The sequence below is a fragment of the Neofelis nebulosa genome, chromosome 6 (genome assembly GCF_028018385.1).
Source record: "Neofelis nebulosa isolate mNeoNeb1 chromosome 6, mNeoNeb1.pri, whole genome shotgun sequence".
Classification (NCBI taxonomy): Eukaryota; Metazoa; Chordata; class Mammalia; order Carnivora; family Felidae; genus Neofelis; species Neofelis nebulosa.
In genome coordinates, this window is record NC_080787.1 from 13,135,537 (window position 1) to 13,152,238 (window position 16,702).

At 42.5% G+C, this 16,702-nt stretch overlaps 1 long non-coding RNA gene across 1 annotated transcript in view; it reads left to right on the forward strand.

Annotated features, from left to right (window-relative positions):
- Positions 1–16,702, forward strand: part of LOC131513720 (uncharacterized) — a 112,020-nt gene that overhangs the window by 8,691 nt on the left and 86,627 nt on the right. Inside the window, exon 2 of the long non-coding RNA XR_009262745.1 lies at positions 2,194–2,281. This is a non-coding gene — a long non-coding RNA (uncharacterized LOC131513720). The remainder of the gene's footprint in view (positions 1–2,193; positions 2,282–16,702) is intronic.

Below are 16,702 nucleotides of genomic sequence, written 5' to 3' on the forward strand. Positions count from 1 at the left end.
CCCTCCCAAGCATCTATTTGCCCTTCTCTTGGTAATTACCCTGATATTTTGGGGGGAGGATGTTGTGATCTATGATTCTCTAGCATAGTCATCTGGCTGGGGACATTAACTCTACCCTGACTCTAGGGACAGGTCATGTGGCTTAAGGCTATGCCAGTTGATATAATTCTACTGTTGGCCATAGTTACGGAGCAGATATTTGGAGATATACGAGGAAGTGTTCCAGATGTTTCTAGGAAAGATCTCAGAGAATTTCCAGAAACAACTCTTTCTCTCTCCATGCCTATCAAGAAAGATGTAAGTCATGGAGTTATTTGCTGCCTTATTTCATCCACAAGAAAGGAGCCATCTCTAGGATAATATAATAGAATGGAAGACAGAGTGGAAAGCCACAAAGAAGCCATGTACTGGTGACATTATTGGGCCACCAAATCTACCCAGTCCAATAGTCCAGCCTAGATATGGACTTTCTAGTTACAGGAAGCAGTTACTGTTAGTTCTGTTTACCGCTTTGCATGGAGTTTTCTGTTACTTGCAATGGAACGCACCCTAACTTACCCAATACTTTTTTTTTTAATGTTTATTTATTTTTGAGAGAGAGAGAGTGAGAGAGAGGGAGAGAGAGAGAGAGGGAATGAGCAGGGGAGAGGCAGAGAGAGAAGGAGACACAGAATCTGAAGCAGGCTCCAGCTCCGAGTTGTCAGCACAGAGCCCGACACGGGGCTTGAACTCACGAACCGTGAGATTATGACCTGAGTCAAAGTCAAATACTTAACCGACTGAGCCACCCAGGTGCCCCACCAAATACTTTTTTTAAAAAAACCCAGCAGGATGCTACTGATTATATGACTCACCAGTATTTTATAAACTATTAGGGAAACAAAATCTTGCAGTTAAACTGACACAGTGTTTCTGTTCCTTAGAATTTTTGTTTTGTACTCACTGCAACAGCTCTTCTATACATATTTAGACTTTTGTGTTTGTCATTTATTACTTTTGCATATATATTCTTCAACAGGAAAATATCAGTGAGACAAATTTGTCAAATATTCCAAACTTCTTCACATTCTCTATTTGTCTCTCTAGATCTGTTTGTCTGCCTTTCTCTGTCTGGCCCCGTGCCCTGTGGGGCTGTCGCTATGGGCTGGATCTCCTGGGCTTCATATCAACTGGGTGCTGGTTGGTTGAGCCAGTGAAGGCGCCATTGTGAAATGGAAGTTGGGTATGCCTTCTGGCTGTGCCTTAGTGGCTCTGGGAGTAGGTGTTCCCTCTCGGGCTACTGCCTCTCCTGTTCTTACCAAGCTCCTATCAAGATTTCCTCCCCCTATTTCTTCAATCCGAGAGGTAATAATGGCTTCTTGGTGGGACCACACTTTTGTAAGAAGTCCTTCCCGGGGGCACCTGACTGGCTCAGTTGGTGGAGCATGCAACTCTTGGTCTTGGGGTTGTGAGTTCGAGCCCCAAGATAGGTGGAGAGATTACTTAAAAAAAATAAAATCTTTGTTCTAAAAATTGTTTTGAGTTTATTTACTTATTTTGAGAGAGAGAGAGAGAGAGAGAGAGGGGGCAGAGAGAAGGAGAGAGAGAATCCCAAACAGGTTCTACACTGTTGGCACAGAGCCCAACACGGAGATCGAAATCACGAACCGTGAGCATGACCTGAGCCGGCTACTTCTTTTTTGTTTTTTAATTTTTTTTGATGTTTATTTTTGAGAGAGAGAGAGAGAGAGAGAGAGAGAGGCAAAGAGAGAGGGAGACACAGAGGGAGACAAGAAGAGCCGGCTGCTTCTTAAAGGAGTGGTCACTCCCTACTTCAGTGATACTTTCAAGAAGCAACTTTGAGAGGCAGCCCCATTCCTCGTAGTGACCTGATGTGCTCTCCTATGTGAAAATAAGTCTCTTACGCTCCTGTGCACACGTGTGCCTCCTATTTTGACACCTCTCCTCTCTTCCAATTAGGCCTGGCAAATACTGTCTTCCGAATAGCTCTGCCCCAGCTTTTCCATTTTTCTGCTTTTCCATTTTACACACCGCCATCACACTCGTGCCCCCAAACTACCCAGTACACCCCACCGTCTGCAAGATCAAACCCAACTCTTTGCCTGACGTTGAAGACCTTGTATTATCTCGCCTCCTCCAGATCTATTTTTTTTTTTTTTTCTTTGAAAAGCACACAATTTTCTTCTTTTTCAGTTGAGCTCCTGGCACGGACCAACCACTATTCTAGGAACTATGGAGGCAAACATAAGACAGATATTCTCCACGTTTAGAAGACAGACAGGTAAGCCAATTATTATACCACAGTACAAATGCCACATATACAACCTGTTAGAGCACCCCAGTTTAGGGGCAAAAATTGGGTCGCGTGGACAGTTACAGGTATCATTATTATCTTTTACCATCGTTGAGAAGGGTGACAAGGACCCCGAGCTATCCTACCTGGCGTTAAACCCCTGTTTCCTCACATGACCTCGGCCGTGCGGTCTGAACTCTCTGTGCCTCAGTTTCTTCATTTATAAAATGAGGGTAAGAGCCCGGACCATCTCATAATGTTGTGAGCATTAAATAAATTTTAAAATAGTTGTAGAGTACTTAGAGCCGTGCCTGGAATGCAGTGATGGCTCAGTTAAAGTTAGCTGTTTCAGAGGGGGCAGTGTTAATTCTATTCTTCCCTACAGCAAGACCTTAACTTCTCTTCAAAGCCCTTCCTGCCACCATCCTGCACACACCTACATCTTGTACTTTTGCTGTTCTTGGGCTCCAGCTTTCCTCGGCCACCTGAGGAGAAGGGAGCTTATTATAAAAATGCATGAAGTCTGGTACTGGTCCTCGGAAGCTACCTGATGACCTCAGGGAGGGTGGGGCAGCCGCTTCCCCTTTCACTCTCTTGTGGGCCCCAGGAATTCCACTCTGTGACATTTCTGCCTTTCTCTGCATGCCTCTGTATTTCTCTTATTCACTGGCTGCTCTACCCTTTATCTTCTGGAGAGAACCCAACCTTGACTGGCTCAGAGGTTAGCCTTGCCCAACCAGACAGACTTTAGATGTTATATAGATCTCATTATATAGATCAACAGCCAGCCCACGACTGGGCCCATCGGGGTGAAATGTTCCACCTGGTCCAATCAAGGGCTCCCCTTGTGCAAGGACCACTCTGCTTTGTTGGCTTGGGGAGCTTGGCTGGATGGTGGGAACTGGGATGCTATATGGGACGGCAAGAGTCACGAGACAGCATACTCTCAGTAGTGAGGCACAAGCTTTGCTCCCGGGGGACCAACATCTCACACTGTGGAGCGGAGTCCTAACCCCGGTTCTCCTGCCCTTCTACGATACCTGGAGAGGAAGGTCCTCTTTTATAACACGAGACCCCAGCTGCCCCTCCGGAGACCCTCTGTCAAGGGCCCACCCTCTACCCCCTTCCTGATGCTCCCGTTGAAACTCTTAAAGCCTGCTCACCATTCTGCCCTCACCTGATCCATGCCAGATTCAAAACTTCCAGCCATCTCCCTCTTTAACCACCAGAGACGTCCTTGCACTTCTTACGGACTGTGCTTTTGGAGGATTTTTTCACAGCAAAGCTGTGATGCTTTTAGTACATGATTTTTCCTTTGCACTGACGTTTCTTTTTTTCTTTTTTTTAAGATTTTTATTTATTTTTTGAGAGAGACACAGAACACTAGCAGGGGAGGGGCAGAGAGAGGGAGACACAGAATCTGAAGGAGGCTCCAGGCTCTGAGCCATCAGCACAGAGCCCGACGCGAGGCTCGAACTCACGCACCGTGAGATCATGCCTGAGCTGAAGTCGGACGCTTAGCCGACTGCGCCACCCAGGCGCCCTGTGCACTGATATTTCTCATACTTGAAAGATTTTACAGATCATTTGGGTCATCCGTGCAAAATATAGGCTCCTTCTCCCACCCGTAATTTCCAAATTGAGCTCTCCATGAAAGACACTTAGGGTCTGGACACATGGCCCCCAAATCTCATTCCATAAAATAATTTATTTCCTAATTCTCTCTTTCCATAACTCGTAGGCATTGCAGGTGTGTTTGAGGTGTGAGTGGGTAAGAAGGGCTGGGTGAGGGAACAGGTTTGGGGCCACCACTGGACCACTGGCCACCCAGAGTATCATCCAGGCACCAGTTCTGCTCTGCAAACTATTAGTAGCCTGGGTAAGAGAAGTATGGTGCTGACGTAAAGGTTTAGAACCCAAAAAAGGACGGACTGGTAGACACCGTCCCCACTTCCAGCAACCTTACAGTCAGTAAGTGAACATAAATTGCGATAGGGAACGAGGGAGTGTTCTGGAAGTGTGCATCGGTCAGAAGCTCGGGGAAGGCTTCCCCAGAAAGGCCACATCTGAGCCTGGGCCTGAACAATGAGCGTGTTACCAGGGCTGCGGGTGGTGGGGCGGGGTGAGCACGTCCCGGTGGAAAGCTACAGTGGGGTCCGGCCCAGAGTGTGAGGCCAGCAGGTGTAAGACAGGCGGGAGGGGCAAGAGAGTGCAGATGGCTGGTTGCTGTCTGCGATGGCGACATTGTGGAGGGTTCTACAGAGGTAGCGGTGAGGGAGGACAGCTCTCTCCCAAGCCGTGCTGATCAGAATGCAGTGAACAGACTTCTGGGGTGACTGGGGAATCAGGAATTAAAAAAACAACAGGACACACGCACACACACACGCACACACACACACACAGGAAACAAACCACCCCCAAACAAAACAGGTAACTCTGACAAAGTTAGGGAACTTTGTACTTTAGAAACCAATAGCAAAGAGAAATTCAAACAATGGATTCTGCTTTAGGGCTGTCTATACGTAATAGAAACCAGCGTATCGTATTATAACAACATTTATAGAGCTACTTAAAAAATAAAAAATTCAAGGCACATTTACTGAGTTTGGGAGCGACTACGTTAATTAGGTAGTCATATGGCTGGTGAACATAATGAAACATGTTTTGGTTTTCTTCTTTCAACTTGCAAACACAACAAAGCAGGATTTTCAGTTTGTTTATTTGTTTATTTTTGATCAACCAAACTGTTTTTCAACGCAGTGAAAGTAGTTTCTTAGACCTGTTTGTAAATTTTTAGGTCAAACTTAATTCAGCAAACTTAATTTAAAATTATCTTCTAGTATGTGTTTCTCTTATTCTTTTTTTTAAAGTTTATTTATTTTTGAGAGAGAGACAGCATGAGTGGGGGAGGGACAGAGAGAGAAGGAGAGAGAGAGAGAGAGAGAGAGAGAGAGAGAGAATCCCAAGCAGGCTCTGCACACCAGCACACAGCCCGACACAGGGCTCGAACCCAAGAAACCATGCGATCATGACCTGAGCTGAAGCCAAGAGTCGCAGGCCCAACCGACTGAGCCACCCAGGCGCCCTCTTATTCTAATCATCTTTCCCGTTTTAATGGCCAAACTCAATCAGTTGGATACCTTTTTAACACAGATCCTTGCTCTATTTGTATGAGAGTCCCGGTTTTAACTTATTGACAACTGCTCTTGGACAGTGGATTTGTCTGGTAAAGTCTAGCATAAAGTGGCTCAGGCATAAAGTGTATTGGCTTAGAGGATACGCAGCACCCCTCCCAATTGTACGAGTCCCCAAGGGTCCTCACCTCTATTCTGTGCACCCAATGGATGTGACGCTCCCGGGGAAATCTGACGTCGGCCAAAACGTCGAAGTGTCAGGTTCTTTCGGACTCAAACACTATGAATTTTCTAGATGTCACCATTTTTTCTGACCGATCTGTGGTGTTTGTGGCCATGGTGATGAATAGCTGCTACATCATGCTAATATCATTTACATAATAATAACTTACCTAATGGAGCTTGACAGTCAGAGAGACTAAAAGGTGGGCAGGAAAGGGGAACCTAGCCCGCTGGGGGCTGTAGGGAGTTGGCACGACTGGCTTGACGATGAGGGGATGAGGGAAACCGGCCTGGCTATGGATAGGTAGTGAGATCAGCTTGCAATGGGAGGGGTTCAGAATAGGCTTATATCATGAACTGATGGGAGGAGAAAAGGTTATGTCACTACCAATGACTCTCCTTTTAAAAGTGATTGGAGATGAAATTTTAAATTGTCATGTAAATACACTTTCAAACATGAGTGACTATGCTCTGTGTTCCTACAGTGGAAAGAATCACCTTTTAAAAATAATAGGAATGTGGCACGCCCGGGTGGCTCAGTCAGGTAAGCGTCTGACTTTAGCCCAGGTCATGATCTCACTGTTCGAGAGTTGGAGCCCCACGTCAGGCTCTGTGCTGACAGCACGGAGCCTGCTACAGATCCTCTGCCCCCTCTCTCTGCTCCTCCCCTGCTTGCGTATTCTCTCTCAAAAATAAAGAACCATTAAAAAAATAACAGGAATATGTAAAGAACTGCGGAAAGACACAAAGGGTATTGTGTTAGAATTCTCTGGACAGACTTGCGTCCCATCAGCGATTTGGACAAAATCTGCACATTCCTAAAGCAACGGAATGTAGCAATACATTAATAAGAAGGCAGGGGGCTAAGCTGTTTCATGTTATTGCAGTCTGATATTATTTACCGGAGAATATTCTTGATTAAGAAGAAAAAAACACTGAGGCTCAGGAAACATTAGAAGTCTGTAAAGGTTTTATCTTCTGTGTTTAATATTTTTCTTTTTGTTTGATTTGGTAAGGAACCCCAAGAAAGCGGTGTGATGCCTCAGTAACAAAGCAGGGTGGCTGATAGAAAAGAGTAAAAAGTCGGTTGAAAGTAATCCTGGGTCATGTCCCTTGTTTGCCAATTGGGACTTTGACTTTTTTCCTGCCTCGGTTCTCATTCAGTTTCTTCAGTTATTTCGAATGCACGCTTTTGCATTCGATTGACATTGCAAGTGTTTATTCTCCTACACTGCAATCCAACCTATATTTTCACTTTTTCTAAAAGGAAGGCGTTGGTTTTTCTAGCAGTGCCCATAGTCGATAAGCGGCTGTCACTGTGTATCGCAGGGTAAAGAAGACATAGCCATATTCCGTGGGCAGGGGTGAGGACAGACAAATGAAGTAACTAAAGAAATCATCAACATAGCTTGGGTAGGAAAAGCCCTTATTGCTTCCAGATTACCCTAAAGCAAGAGTCTAAGAAAAGGAATGTTAGTTCTGCGGGTGGGTGGTACATTCAAGGGACCACAGTAGGCATTTTTTTTTTCCATGTCTGAGAAAGCAAAGTCTAGGAAAAGCATTCAAGAGACTCCCTTGAGATGATGTTACTAGAAAATGATGTCTGAGACCTGGGGAGAATTTAAAGTAGGCTACTATGGACACCTATAGATAGCATCAAACAGCTTCCATTTGGCTGCCTAGGTGGGAAATGACGACCCCTGGATGTGATCAAAGCCCTCCCTCCCACACCCCCCCCCCCCAGTTCTCCAGGGTTCCCCCATGAGTGGAACCATCATAGCTCATTTAGATGCCACGCAGTATTTGGCAGGGGAAGGAGCTGCTTTCCTCCCAGTGCTTAACCTCCTTTCCCTTGGATACAAATGTCAATATTGGATTTAGTCTGGTTGAATGAATGTGTCAGAGGGGAGATTAGTGACTGGCAGTCACAAAAGGGTTTTTCAATTGGCAAAAGTAAATTTCTCACAAATGAATCAAAACAGTTTGAGGTGGAAAAGAAGCAAGGGGAAAAAAAAAGCCTTGCCAAGTTGAGTCATGATGCCTCATTTAATGGATCTGAAAACTTCAGGATGGGCAGTTTATCTGGAAGCTACTGGATTCAGCCAGCAGGAAGCAGGGGTGGAGGGGCGATGAGGGAAAGAGAGCATAGACCTTCATATCCTCAACAGAGCATTTTCTGTGCGAAGTCTCAGTATATTATCTCTTTTTATGACATAAAGCCATCCATTGCCTAGCTTCGGATGATCAGAGTGCCTAGTTTATTATAACAATCCTTAGACCACTTAACGTAATAAGTTAAAATGATGGAAGTTTTTATTTTTATGGATGGTTACATTCATGCCTTTAGAAATTGGTTATGCTGTTTGCCTTGGTGTTTATTTGTTTGCTTTGAGTGCTTTTTTAACAGTCATTCATCTCTGCTTTGGTCGAGTAAATGTAGGTGGTTCCCACTACAGAATCACCTTTTCTGTACAATTCACACTTGTGGCATAATTGCTAAGGCCATTGTGTCTGTGGTCACATTAATGCTTCCAGTCATTTTCAATATTAGGGGCATGTGGATTTCAAGGAATCTGTGTTCTAGAGTGGAAGGAAGAAGGAAAGACAACCTCTGGGGTGTAGTTGTTGATTTATTAATTGAAAGCACTTCTGATTTATCCTTTTCAGGTTTAGCAAAACACATTAACAGTTATAAACTTAGAAGTTTCAAGAAGGGAATTTGAAGGTTATGGGAGAAGTGTGGGAAGTACCAAGTGTTCAACTCTGTAGATTCCTTGAGAGCTGCTGGCAGAATGTTTAGAAAAGTGGCCTCCACGTCCTCAGAAAACATCATTTTCATACACTACCCACATGTATTAAATCTAAATTCAAGGCTATTGCCAAAGGACTGAAGAAAGAAATCGGTCAATTGGCTAAACCCTAGCGTTAGAGACTTGCTGCCTCCCTGAATTTTCTATATCAAAAGATAAACAACACCCGAGAAGTCTCTATGAGATTCATCAAAAAGACTTTGGAGGGTGGGGGAAGGGGCGCCTGGGTGCCTCAGTCACTTAAGCATCTGACTTTGGCTTAGGCTGCAATCTCCTGGTTCGTGGGTTCAAGCCCCACGTTGGGCTCTGTGCGGACAGCTCAGAGATGGAGCCTCCTTCAGATTCTGTGTCTTCTTGGGGCACCTGAGTGTCTCAGTTGATTAAGCGTCTGACTCTTGTTTTCAGCTCAGGTCATGATCTCATGGTTTGTGAGTTTGAGCCCCACATTGGGTTCTGTGCTGGCAGCGCGGAACTTGCTTGGGATTCTCTCTCCCCCTCTCTCTCTGCTCCTCCCCAACTCGTACTCTCTTTCGCTCTCAAAAATAAGTAACATTTTTAAAAAGCCTTCTATCTTTCTACTAGTAAAGAATAATCAAGCCATACAAGTTAGCGTTAGATTTGGTCACGTATAACAAAACCCCACCAGCACTAATGTCTTTAACACACAAGGTTCCTTCTCGCACCTGAAATAGGTCCTGAGGTTCATGGGTGGAAGACCATTATGGAGGCTCCATGTGTAATCGGGACCCTGGATGGTTCTCTCTTGGCATCTGCCATCCTTTTCCCTGGCACCTTAACAAGGTGCAGGTACTTGTAACTCTAAGTACTTTAAGAAGTTCTTTTGTAAGAGACAGGTACATAAAATGTTAACTATAATGAATAAATAAAATAATAAGGGCATAGCAATAAGAAATATTTTTTCTTTCTTAAAGAATTTAGGAAGAATAATTTCCATGAAGCAGAAAAAAAATATGCGTGGGAAAAGAGTTGTGTGTGTGTGTGTGTGTGTGTGTGTGTGTTGTGTTTGTTGTGGTTGTTAGCATTTCTTTATCTCCCTCTCTCTTATTTCTCACAATTAGCCAGACAATAACCCTGGCAATTCTTTCTCCAAAGTATTGTTTCAATTTTTCCTTCTTTCTTTCACATCCCCACTGATACTTCCCCTTCCCTGAAAATGTTTGAACTACTGCAGATTTTGAAAGATTTTGAAATGGTGTTTTTTTTTTCCATTTTTTTCTTTGATATTATTCTCATTTTGTCATTTTGCCTTAAAAAATTTAGGAGCTCTTGTCAGCCATAGGATAAATTTGGAACTCCTTAGCTTGGCATCCAAGACCCTTCACAATCTTTCCAGTGTTTTCTACAAAGATCTCCCTGTCCCCCACTAAACTATATCCTTCGTATTTCTTGAGCTCACTGATTCTGTATCTTTACACACATTCTTTCCCCTCTCTAGAATGCCTTATATATTTATGTTAAGAATCTATCCATTCCCAGGGCACCTGGGTGACTCAATCAGTTAAGAGTCCAACTCTTCATCTCAGCTCAGGTCTTGATCTTGGGGTCACGAGTTCAAGTCCCACATTGGGCTGCATGCTGGGCATGGGGCCTTCTTAAAAACAATCTATCCATTCCCTACCTCACACCCATTAGGACAGCTACTATAAAGCAAACAAACAAACAAACAAACAAACAAAGAGTAGCAGGTGTTAGAGAGGAATTGGAGAAATTGGAACCCTGTGACACTGTGGGTAAGAATGTAGAATGGTGAGTCCTGAAAAATTGAAAAATAAAACTACCATATGATCCAGTAATTCTACTTCTGGGTATGTATCCAAAGGAATTGAAAACAGAATCTTGAAGAGACACGTGTACACCCATATTTATAGCAGCATTATTTACAACAGCCAAAAGGTAGAAACAACTCAAGTGTCCTTTGACAGAAAAATGGATACGCAAAATGTGGCATAAACACACAATGGAACATTATTCACCCTTAAAAAAGGAAGGAAATTCAGACACATGTGATCACATGAATGAACCTTGAGGACATTGTGCTAAGTGAAATAAGCGAGTCACAAAAGGACACATACTGGATCATTCCACTTATATGAGATAACTAGAGTGGTCAACTTCACGGAGACAGAAAGTGGAATGGGGGATCCAGGGGTTGGAGGAAGGCGAGGGTGGAGACTTACTGTTTAACAGGTGTGGAGTTTCAGTGTTGCAGGATGAAAAGAGTTCCGGAGATGGGTGGTGGTGGTGGTTCACAATAATGCAACAGTACTCGATGGCACTGAACTAAAAACACTGAAAAATGGTGAAGATGGTAAATTTCATGTTATGTACATTGTAACACATTTAAGGAAAAAAAAATCGCATTCCTTTAAAAGAGCTCACGTTCTTTGTGAGCTTTGTGAACGTTCTTTGAACGTTCATGTGCTTTGAAGCTTTCCCCAACCCATCCCAAGCTGAAATGCTTCTTTTCCTCTCAGATCTATGCTAGGGGGGGCATTTGACCCTGTGTAAAAATGGGAACAGATCTGGCTTTTCCCCACTCACTGAGTCATTTCACTTCTGAGCGGTGAGTTTAGGAGAAGAAACTGGGCGTGTTTAAGACACATCTGATGGCTTCTACCTTTCTCATCGACCTATTTATGGAGGCTGTTCTCTGGGGTCCTAATAGTAGCTGTCCTAATGGTATAGTAGCTGTCCTAATGGGTGTGAGGTAGGGAATGGATAGATTCTTTTTAAGAAGGCCCCATGCCCAGCATGCAGCCCAATGTGGGGCTTGAACTCGTGACCCCAAAGAACAGGTACAGCTTGTCGTTGTCCACTGGGACAGGGATTCCGAGGTAAATCAGTCTAACTCTGGGGAATACCAAAAGCATACCTAGCTACACATCTATGACCACATTGTTTATCACTTAAAAAGTTGATATTTTCATTTTTTTTTGTCAGCTCCTATGTCTTATTTTTTAAGTTCATCCAAACTCTCTTGAAAAAGGAGTGTTTTGTACCGAGTGTCTAAAACCTTAATAATATACAGCATATATATCTATACATACATACATATATATGGGTCTGTGTATATATATGTATCTGTGTGTGTGTATATATAGATAGATACATCTGCATGTATATCCATATCTAAGTTTAGATATAGATATAACTTTCCTTCAGCATATTGCTATTCTAAATTCCCACTGGTCCCAGGCACCATGACCTTGCCCAAGGCTTTGTGCCGTGATGCATTACAACAGGGTCAGAGATCCCCGTTCTAAAACACAGGTGGAAATTGGCAGCCATGAGCCAAATATGACCTGTAGTTATGAGTTTTTGATCAGCTTTTTAAAAATTAGTTACCAACATTTAAAAATTGAGAGATTTCAGAGAACAACTAGACCTCTGACTTCTCTTTAAGAATTAGATCAGCCTTGAGTCTCTGTTGGTAGAAAGCAAAATGCCTCTGAAACTGATCAGTTGCAGCCCTGAGAGACAAGGCACTCTTTCTGGTTTCCCATGGACCTACCCTCTCCTTTGCATCTTATATGACTTACTGGTCCTGCAGGCTCTTGTATTTGCAACTTTTTTTTTTTTTGGGCAACTGCTGCTCTAAAAATTAAAAAAAAAATATTTATTTTTGAGAGTGGGGAGACAGTCTGAGCAGGAGAAGGGCAGAGAGAGAGAGAGAGAGGGAGACACGGAATCTGAAGCAGGCTCCAGGCTCCGAGCTGTCAGCACAAAAGCCCAGACCTGCATGGGGCTCAAACTCACGAACCTGCGAGATCATGACCTGAGACAAAGTCCCATGCTTAACCGACTGAGCCACCCAGGCGCCCCTCTGAGAAAGAATATTTTCACATATTACACTTAATTGTAATAAGACATTTCCTTCAGGTCAGGAATGATTTCTGGATGCTGATATTGGAGATCCTAGCCTGTGTAGTTAGTTAAGAAAAGGAGAAAAATTATTTAAGAAAGGATAAGGAAGAAACAAAATTGACATTATTGATGAAGGGTATGATTTTCTAGATAGAAAATCCAAGATAAAATACCAGAATCAATAAAAGAGTTCAGCAAGATTGTTATTATATAATATTCGTATTGACACAACACAAAATCAATGTGCAAGAGCAACTAACTATTAGAGGTCTAACTAGCTAGCTATCGTTCTGAATGATAAATCTAAAAAAATGCACAATAAATTTATGGAGAAATTTATAAAAATTTACAAAAGACATTTTATAAGACCCTAATACGTTAAAAGGGACATGTGTTCATGAAAAGTTAAAATTCAATATTGTAAACTCAAAATTAATTTATGAATTCAAGGCAATGCTAATTAAAATCCTAAGAGGTTTCAGTTTTGTTTTTATGAAACTCAAAATGTACATTCTAAAATTTATATTGAAAATAAGGAGCCAGGACTAAGAAAAACAATTTTGTAAAAGAACAAGGGAGCATAAGCTTAAGAACTTGATATCAGGAGCTAGTATTAGGTTGAATCGTAAGAAATTTCTGTTTCTTTTCTAGTAATTGTAATTTGTAAGATATCGGCAATTCACCACAGAATTCAACCTGTACTAATTGAGACAGCCTAATATTGACCAAGTAATGAGTAAAAAGATCAATGGAAAAAAAATTAAAGACGAGAAGTAGACACCACATGTATATGGAGACATGACACTGAACAGGATTAATTTTCAGTGGAGAAAGGATAGATGAATAAATAAATGGTTCCGGAACAATTTGCTACCCATGCAAAATAATGAGAATCCATACTATTGTCTGTAATAAAAATGAAAGATTTTTTTCCCCAAAGTTGAAAGACACTGATATGTATGAAACACTTAAATGTGAAAGGGAAACTATACAATAATATAATTAGGAGGCAAAGTGAGAGACTATGTATGTAGTATCAAGGAAAGGAAGAATTTGTTAAACAAAACACCAGCAGGGTGAACAATAATGAAAAGGATAGATACAATTATATTGCAACGAATGCTTCCGTGCATCAAAAGACACCATAAAAAGTTGAAAATATAATAGACTTGACAGAGACTTAGGTAATATGTATAACAATCCCAGGATAAATATTAGAATATATAAAAAACGTCTAAAATCAGTAATGAAAATACAAGCAACCCGATAGAAAAAGAGGCAAACATTTCAATAGGCAGAATTGGCCAAGTTGTTCATGAAGATCTGAGAAGATACCCAGTCTTCTCAATATTCAAGAAAACCCAGCTTAAGACTAAAGCCAAGATGACATGCATTTTACATCTATCAGAATGAAAAAAGTTTCAAGCACTGTAGTGCCCTGAGAGGATGTGGATCATTGGTAACTTGCATTCTCTGAGGTTCCTCTGAGGAACCTAGCACCACTTGGTAAAACGTAAGATGCACACACCCAGCAGTTTTGCTTCTATGTAGCTATCTCCCAAAACTTATAAATGTTCTCATGGAGTTGCTCACAAGAATGTTCATACGACATTGCTTGTGGCAGAGAATGATTACCGATGTCTACCGTTAGGAAAATGGATAAGTATCCAAGAGTCAAAATGAATAAACTAGTCCATTCTTAAAGACTTAGGTGAATTTTACAAACACCGTATTGAGTCAAAAAGACAAAACAAAGACTACATCCAGTATAACACCATTTAAATAAAGTCTGGGTACATTTCAACAACACCACACATGGATAAAATAATAAAGAAATCCTTGAAAGTGGTAAACACCATGTTTGGAATAGCGGTTACTTCCTAGAGGAAGGAAAGGAGTTGATATTCAGGAAGGATATGCCCTGGATTTTAAAATATGTGTATAATACCTTATTTCTTTAGTAAGGTGGTGGGTATCATTCTCCATATGTTCTCGAATATCCAAAATATTAAAATAAAAATGAAGAGTGGATGGAATTGAGTAGAAAGTTTTTGACATGTCTGACCATGAAGCAGAGCAAGGTGATAGAATGTGAAGGGAACTCTGGATTCCACAAAGATTTATTACTGTAGTTGTCTTATTTTCAGTTGGTGATGGGAAGATATTGACTCTCCTGCTGCATACAATGCCCGACTCCAGAGAGTGCCATTTGCATAGCTTGGAGCAGGTTTGGATGCTGAGGAAGAGCTGGGGATACAGAAGAGAGACGTGGCCACAGAAAGAAAGGGATTGCAGAGGAGGGTCACTTTGAGGGACCCTTTGGGGTGTTAATGGAGACAGTCATGCAGATTCGAAGATGGGAAGATGAGTGAGGGCCTCAGGGAGTCAGCAAGTCAGTACTTCAGTGAAATAGAGACAGAGCCTGGGGATAAGCAAGTGCGATGGTATGAAATGGTCCTCCCTGAGAGAGTGAAGTCAAGCCCAGCAAATGAATGTAATTACTGGCAGTACTGAGTGCCGTTTAAAGGTGGTGTTCATAGAGCCATGGTGACAAAGTCTTCTACATTATGGGCATCTCTCCAGTATCATTTGGCTACATCATATGGACAGAGAAAGTCTTCAGTGGAATCCATCCAAGGAAGTCATAAAGGTCTAGGGTAATTATATTGCTGGACCATCGAATATGAACTTGAGAAGAAATTCAAAGAAAAGAGGAAGAGGCTGATGAATACAGAAAACACAGGAGAGGGTTGAGGGGTTCAAAGATCTCAATGAGGTCAGAATTTTCTTTGTATGGAAAGTGAGTGGGAAGGGGGGGGCAAACAGGGGAGTGTTTGCATACCCTGAGGGATACTGGGCTGCCTAGTGGTATTCAAAGAAACATCATTCCAACCTGCAAGGAAGCATCAAAAGCATTTTAAAAATTTTTACTGAAATGCCTTGGAAAGGGGCAGAGAAGAATTACCTTCCTGGTCACAGCGAAGTATAAATTCCCCTTGCTTCTCACGTTCCCAGCGTCTCCCTTCTCACCTTCGTTGCAGCACCAGATAGAACTCCAGCCAGCGGATTCAGTGTTTTTCTCTCCACGTCACCGTCATCTTCCAGATCTCAGTTCTTCAGGGAAGAGCTTTGGGTCCCTTATAACATAAGTCAATCAAGCTCGCTTTGCTCTATCTTGTTTCTCAGCGGTGCCCATTTTCTGGGTCAACACAACCAAAGCCCTGTCGCTTCCATTTCTGGTTCCTATCATTTGAATTCACAATCTTTTTTTTTTCTTTTTATGTTTATTTATTTTGAGAGAGAGAGAGAGAGAGAGAGCGCATGAGTGGGGAAGGGGCAGAGAGAGAGAGGGAAAGAGAGAGAATCCCAGGCAGGCTCTGTACTGTCAGCATGGAGCCCAATGCAGGACGTGAACTCACAAACTACAAGAACAAGATGTGACTGAAACCAAGAGTCAGATGCTCAACCAACTAAGCCACCCAGGTGCCCCTGAATTCACAGTCTTGTAAGTGGTGTGGTTTCTGTTGATAATGAGGCCAGAGGTGTAGCCAAGTGCAGCATAGAGAAAAAGGACATCGGAGATGAGAAGACCCAGGATCTGAGAGGTCAGGGTATTGGACAGATTATTCACATAGAGCTCCAGGCTACATTCAAGTGATGTCAGAAGTTGTGGTGAAGAAGATCCATTTTATGTTTTATTGAGAGAGAGGAATGACCAATAAATTGCTAGATGATTCTTGTGAGGAGGAAAATAATTTCCATACGTCGCAGAATGATTGTTATTCAAGATGGAGGAGGCATAATGGTCTCAAAGGAATAAGTTGAAGAAAAAAGCTTCCACCTAAGAGGGCTAGAGGAGAGCAGTATCCCCAAGAGAAAATCAACGTTCAGTTAAGGAAAGGAGACAGGCAGGGTAATGGTTCAGAGAGGAGGTTAAATTTCTGAGACATTAATGGAGAGAAATTTCCAAAAGGCACAGTGGGAGGCTGATTTTGTAATTTTTTAAATTTCATTTGATGAGGGACAGATATGGAACAGATTCAGGGATTTACTGCACAGTTTGGGGATGAGTGATAAGATAAACACCGGTGAGGTCTGTAACTTGCTGACTGAGGTACAGAGGGACAGGAGCATTTTGAATTTGGTTCTGATGGTCTTTTGGAGGCAAGTGAGTGCCTGGGACCCAGGATTGTGGTCCAAGGGTGTCCTGTGGGGAAGATGGCCCCGTAGGTCAGGCATATTTGTGGCAGGACTTCTCAGAGCTTCTCAGAGACATGCAAGCTTGAGAACTTATCCTAAGGAATTCATCACGGTGGCATACAAATTTATGCCTGAGGATATTCACCACTCTCTTATTT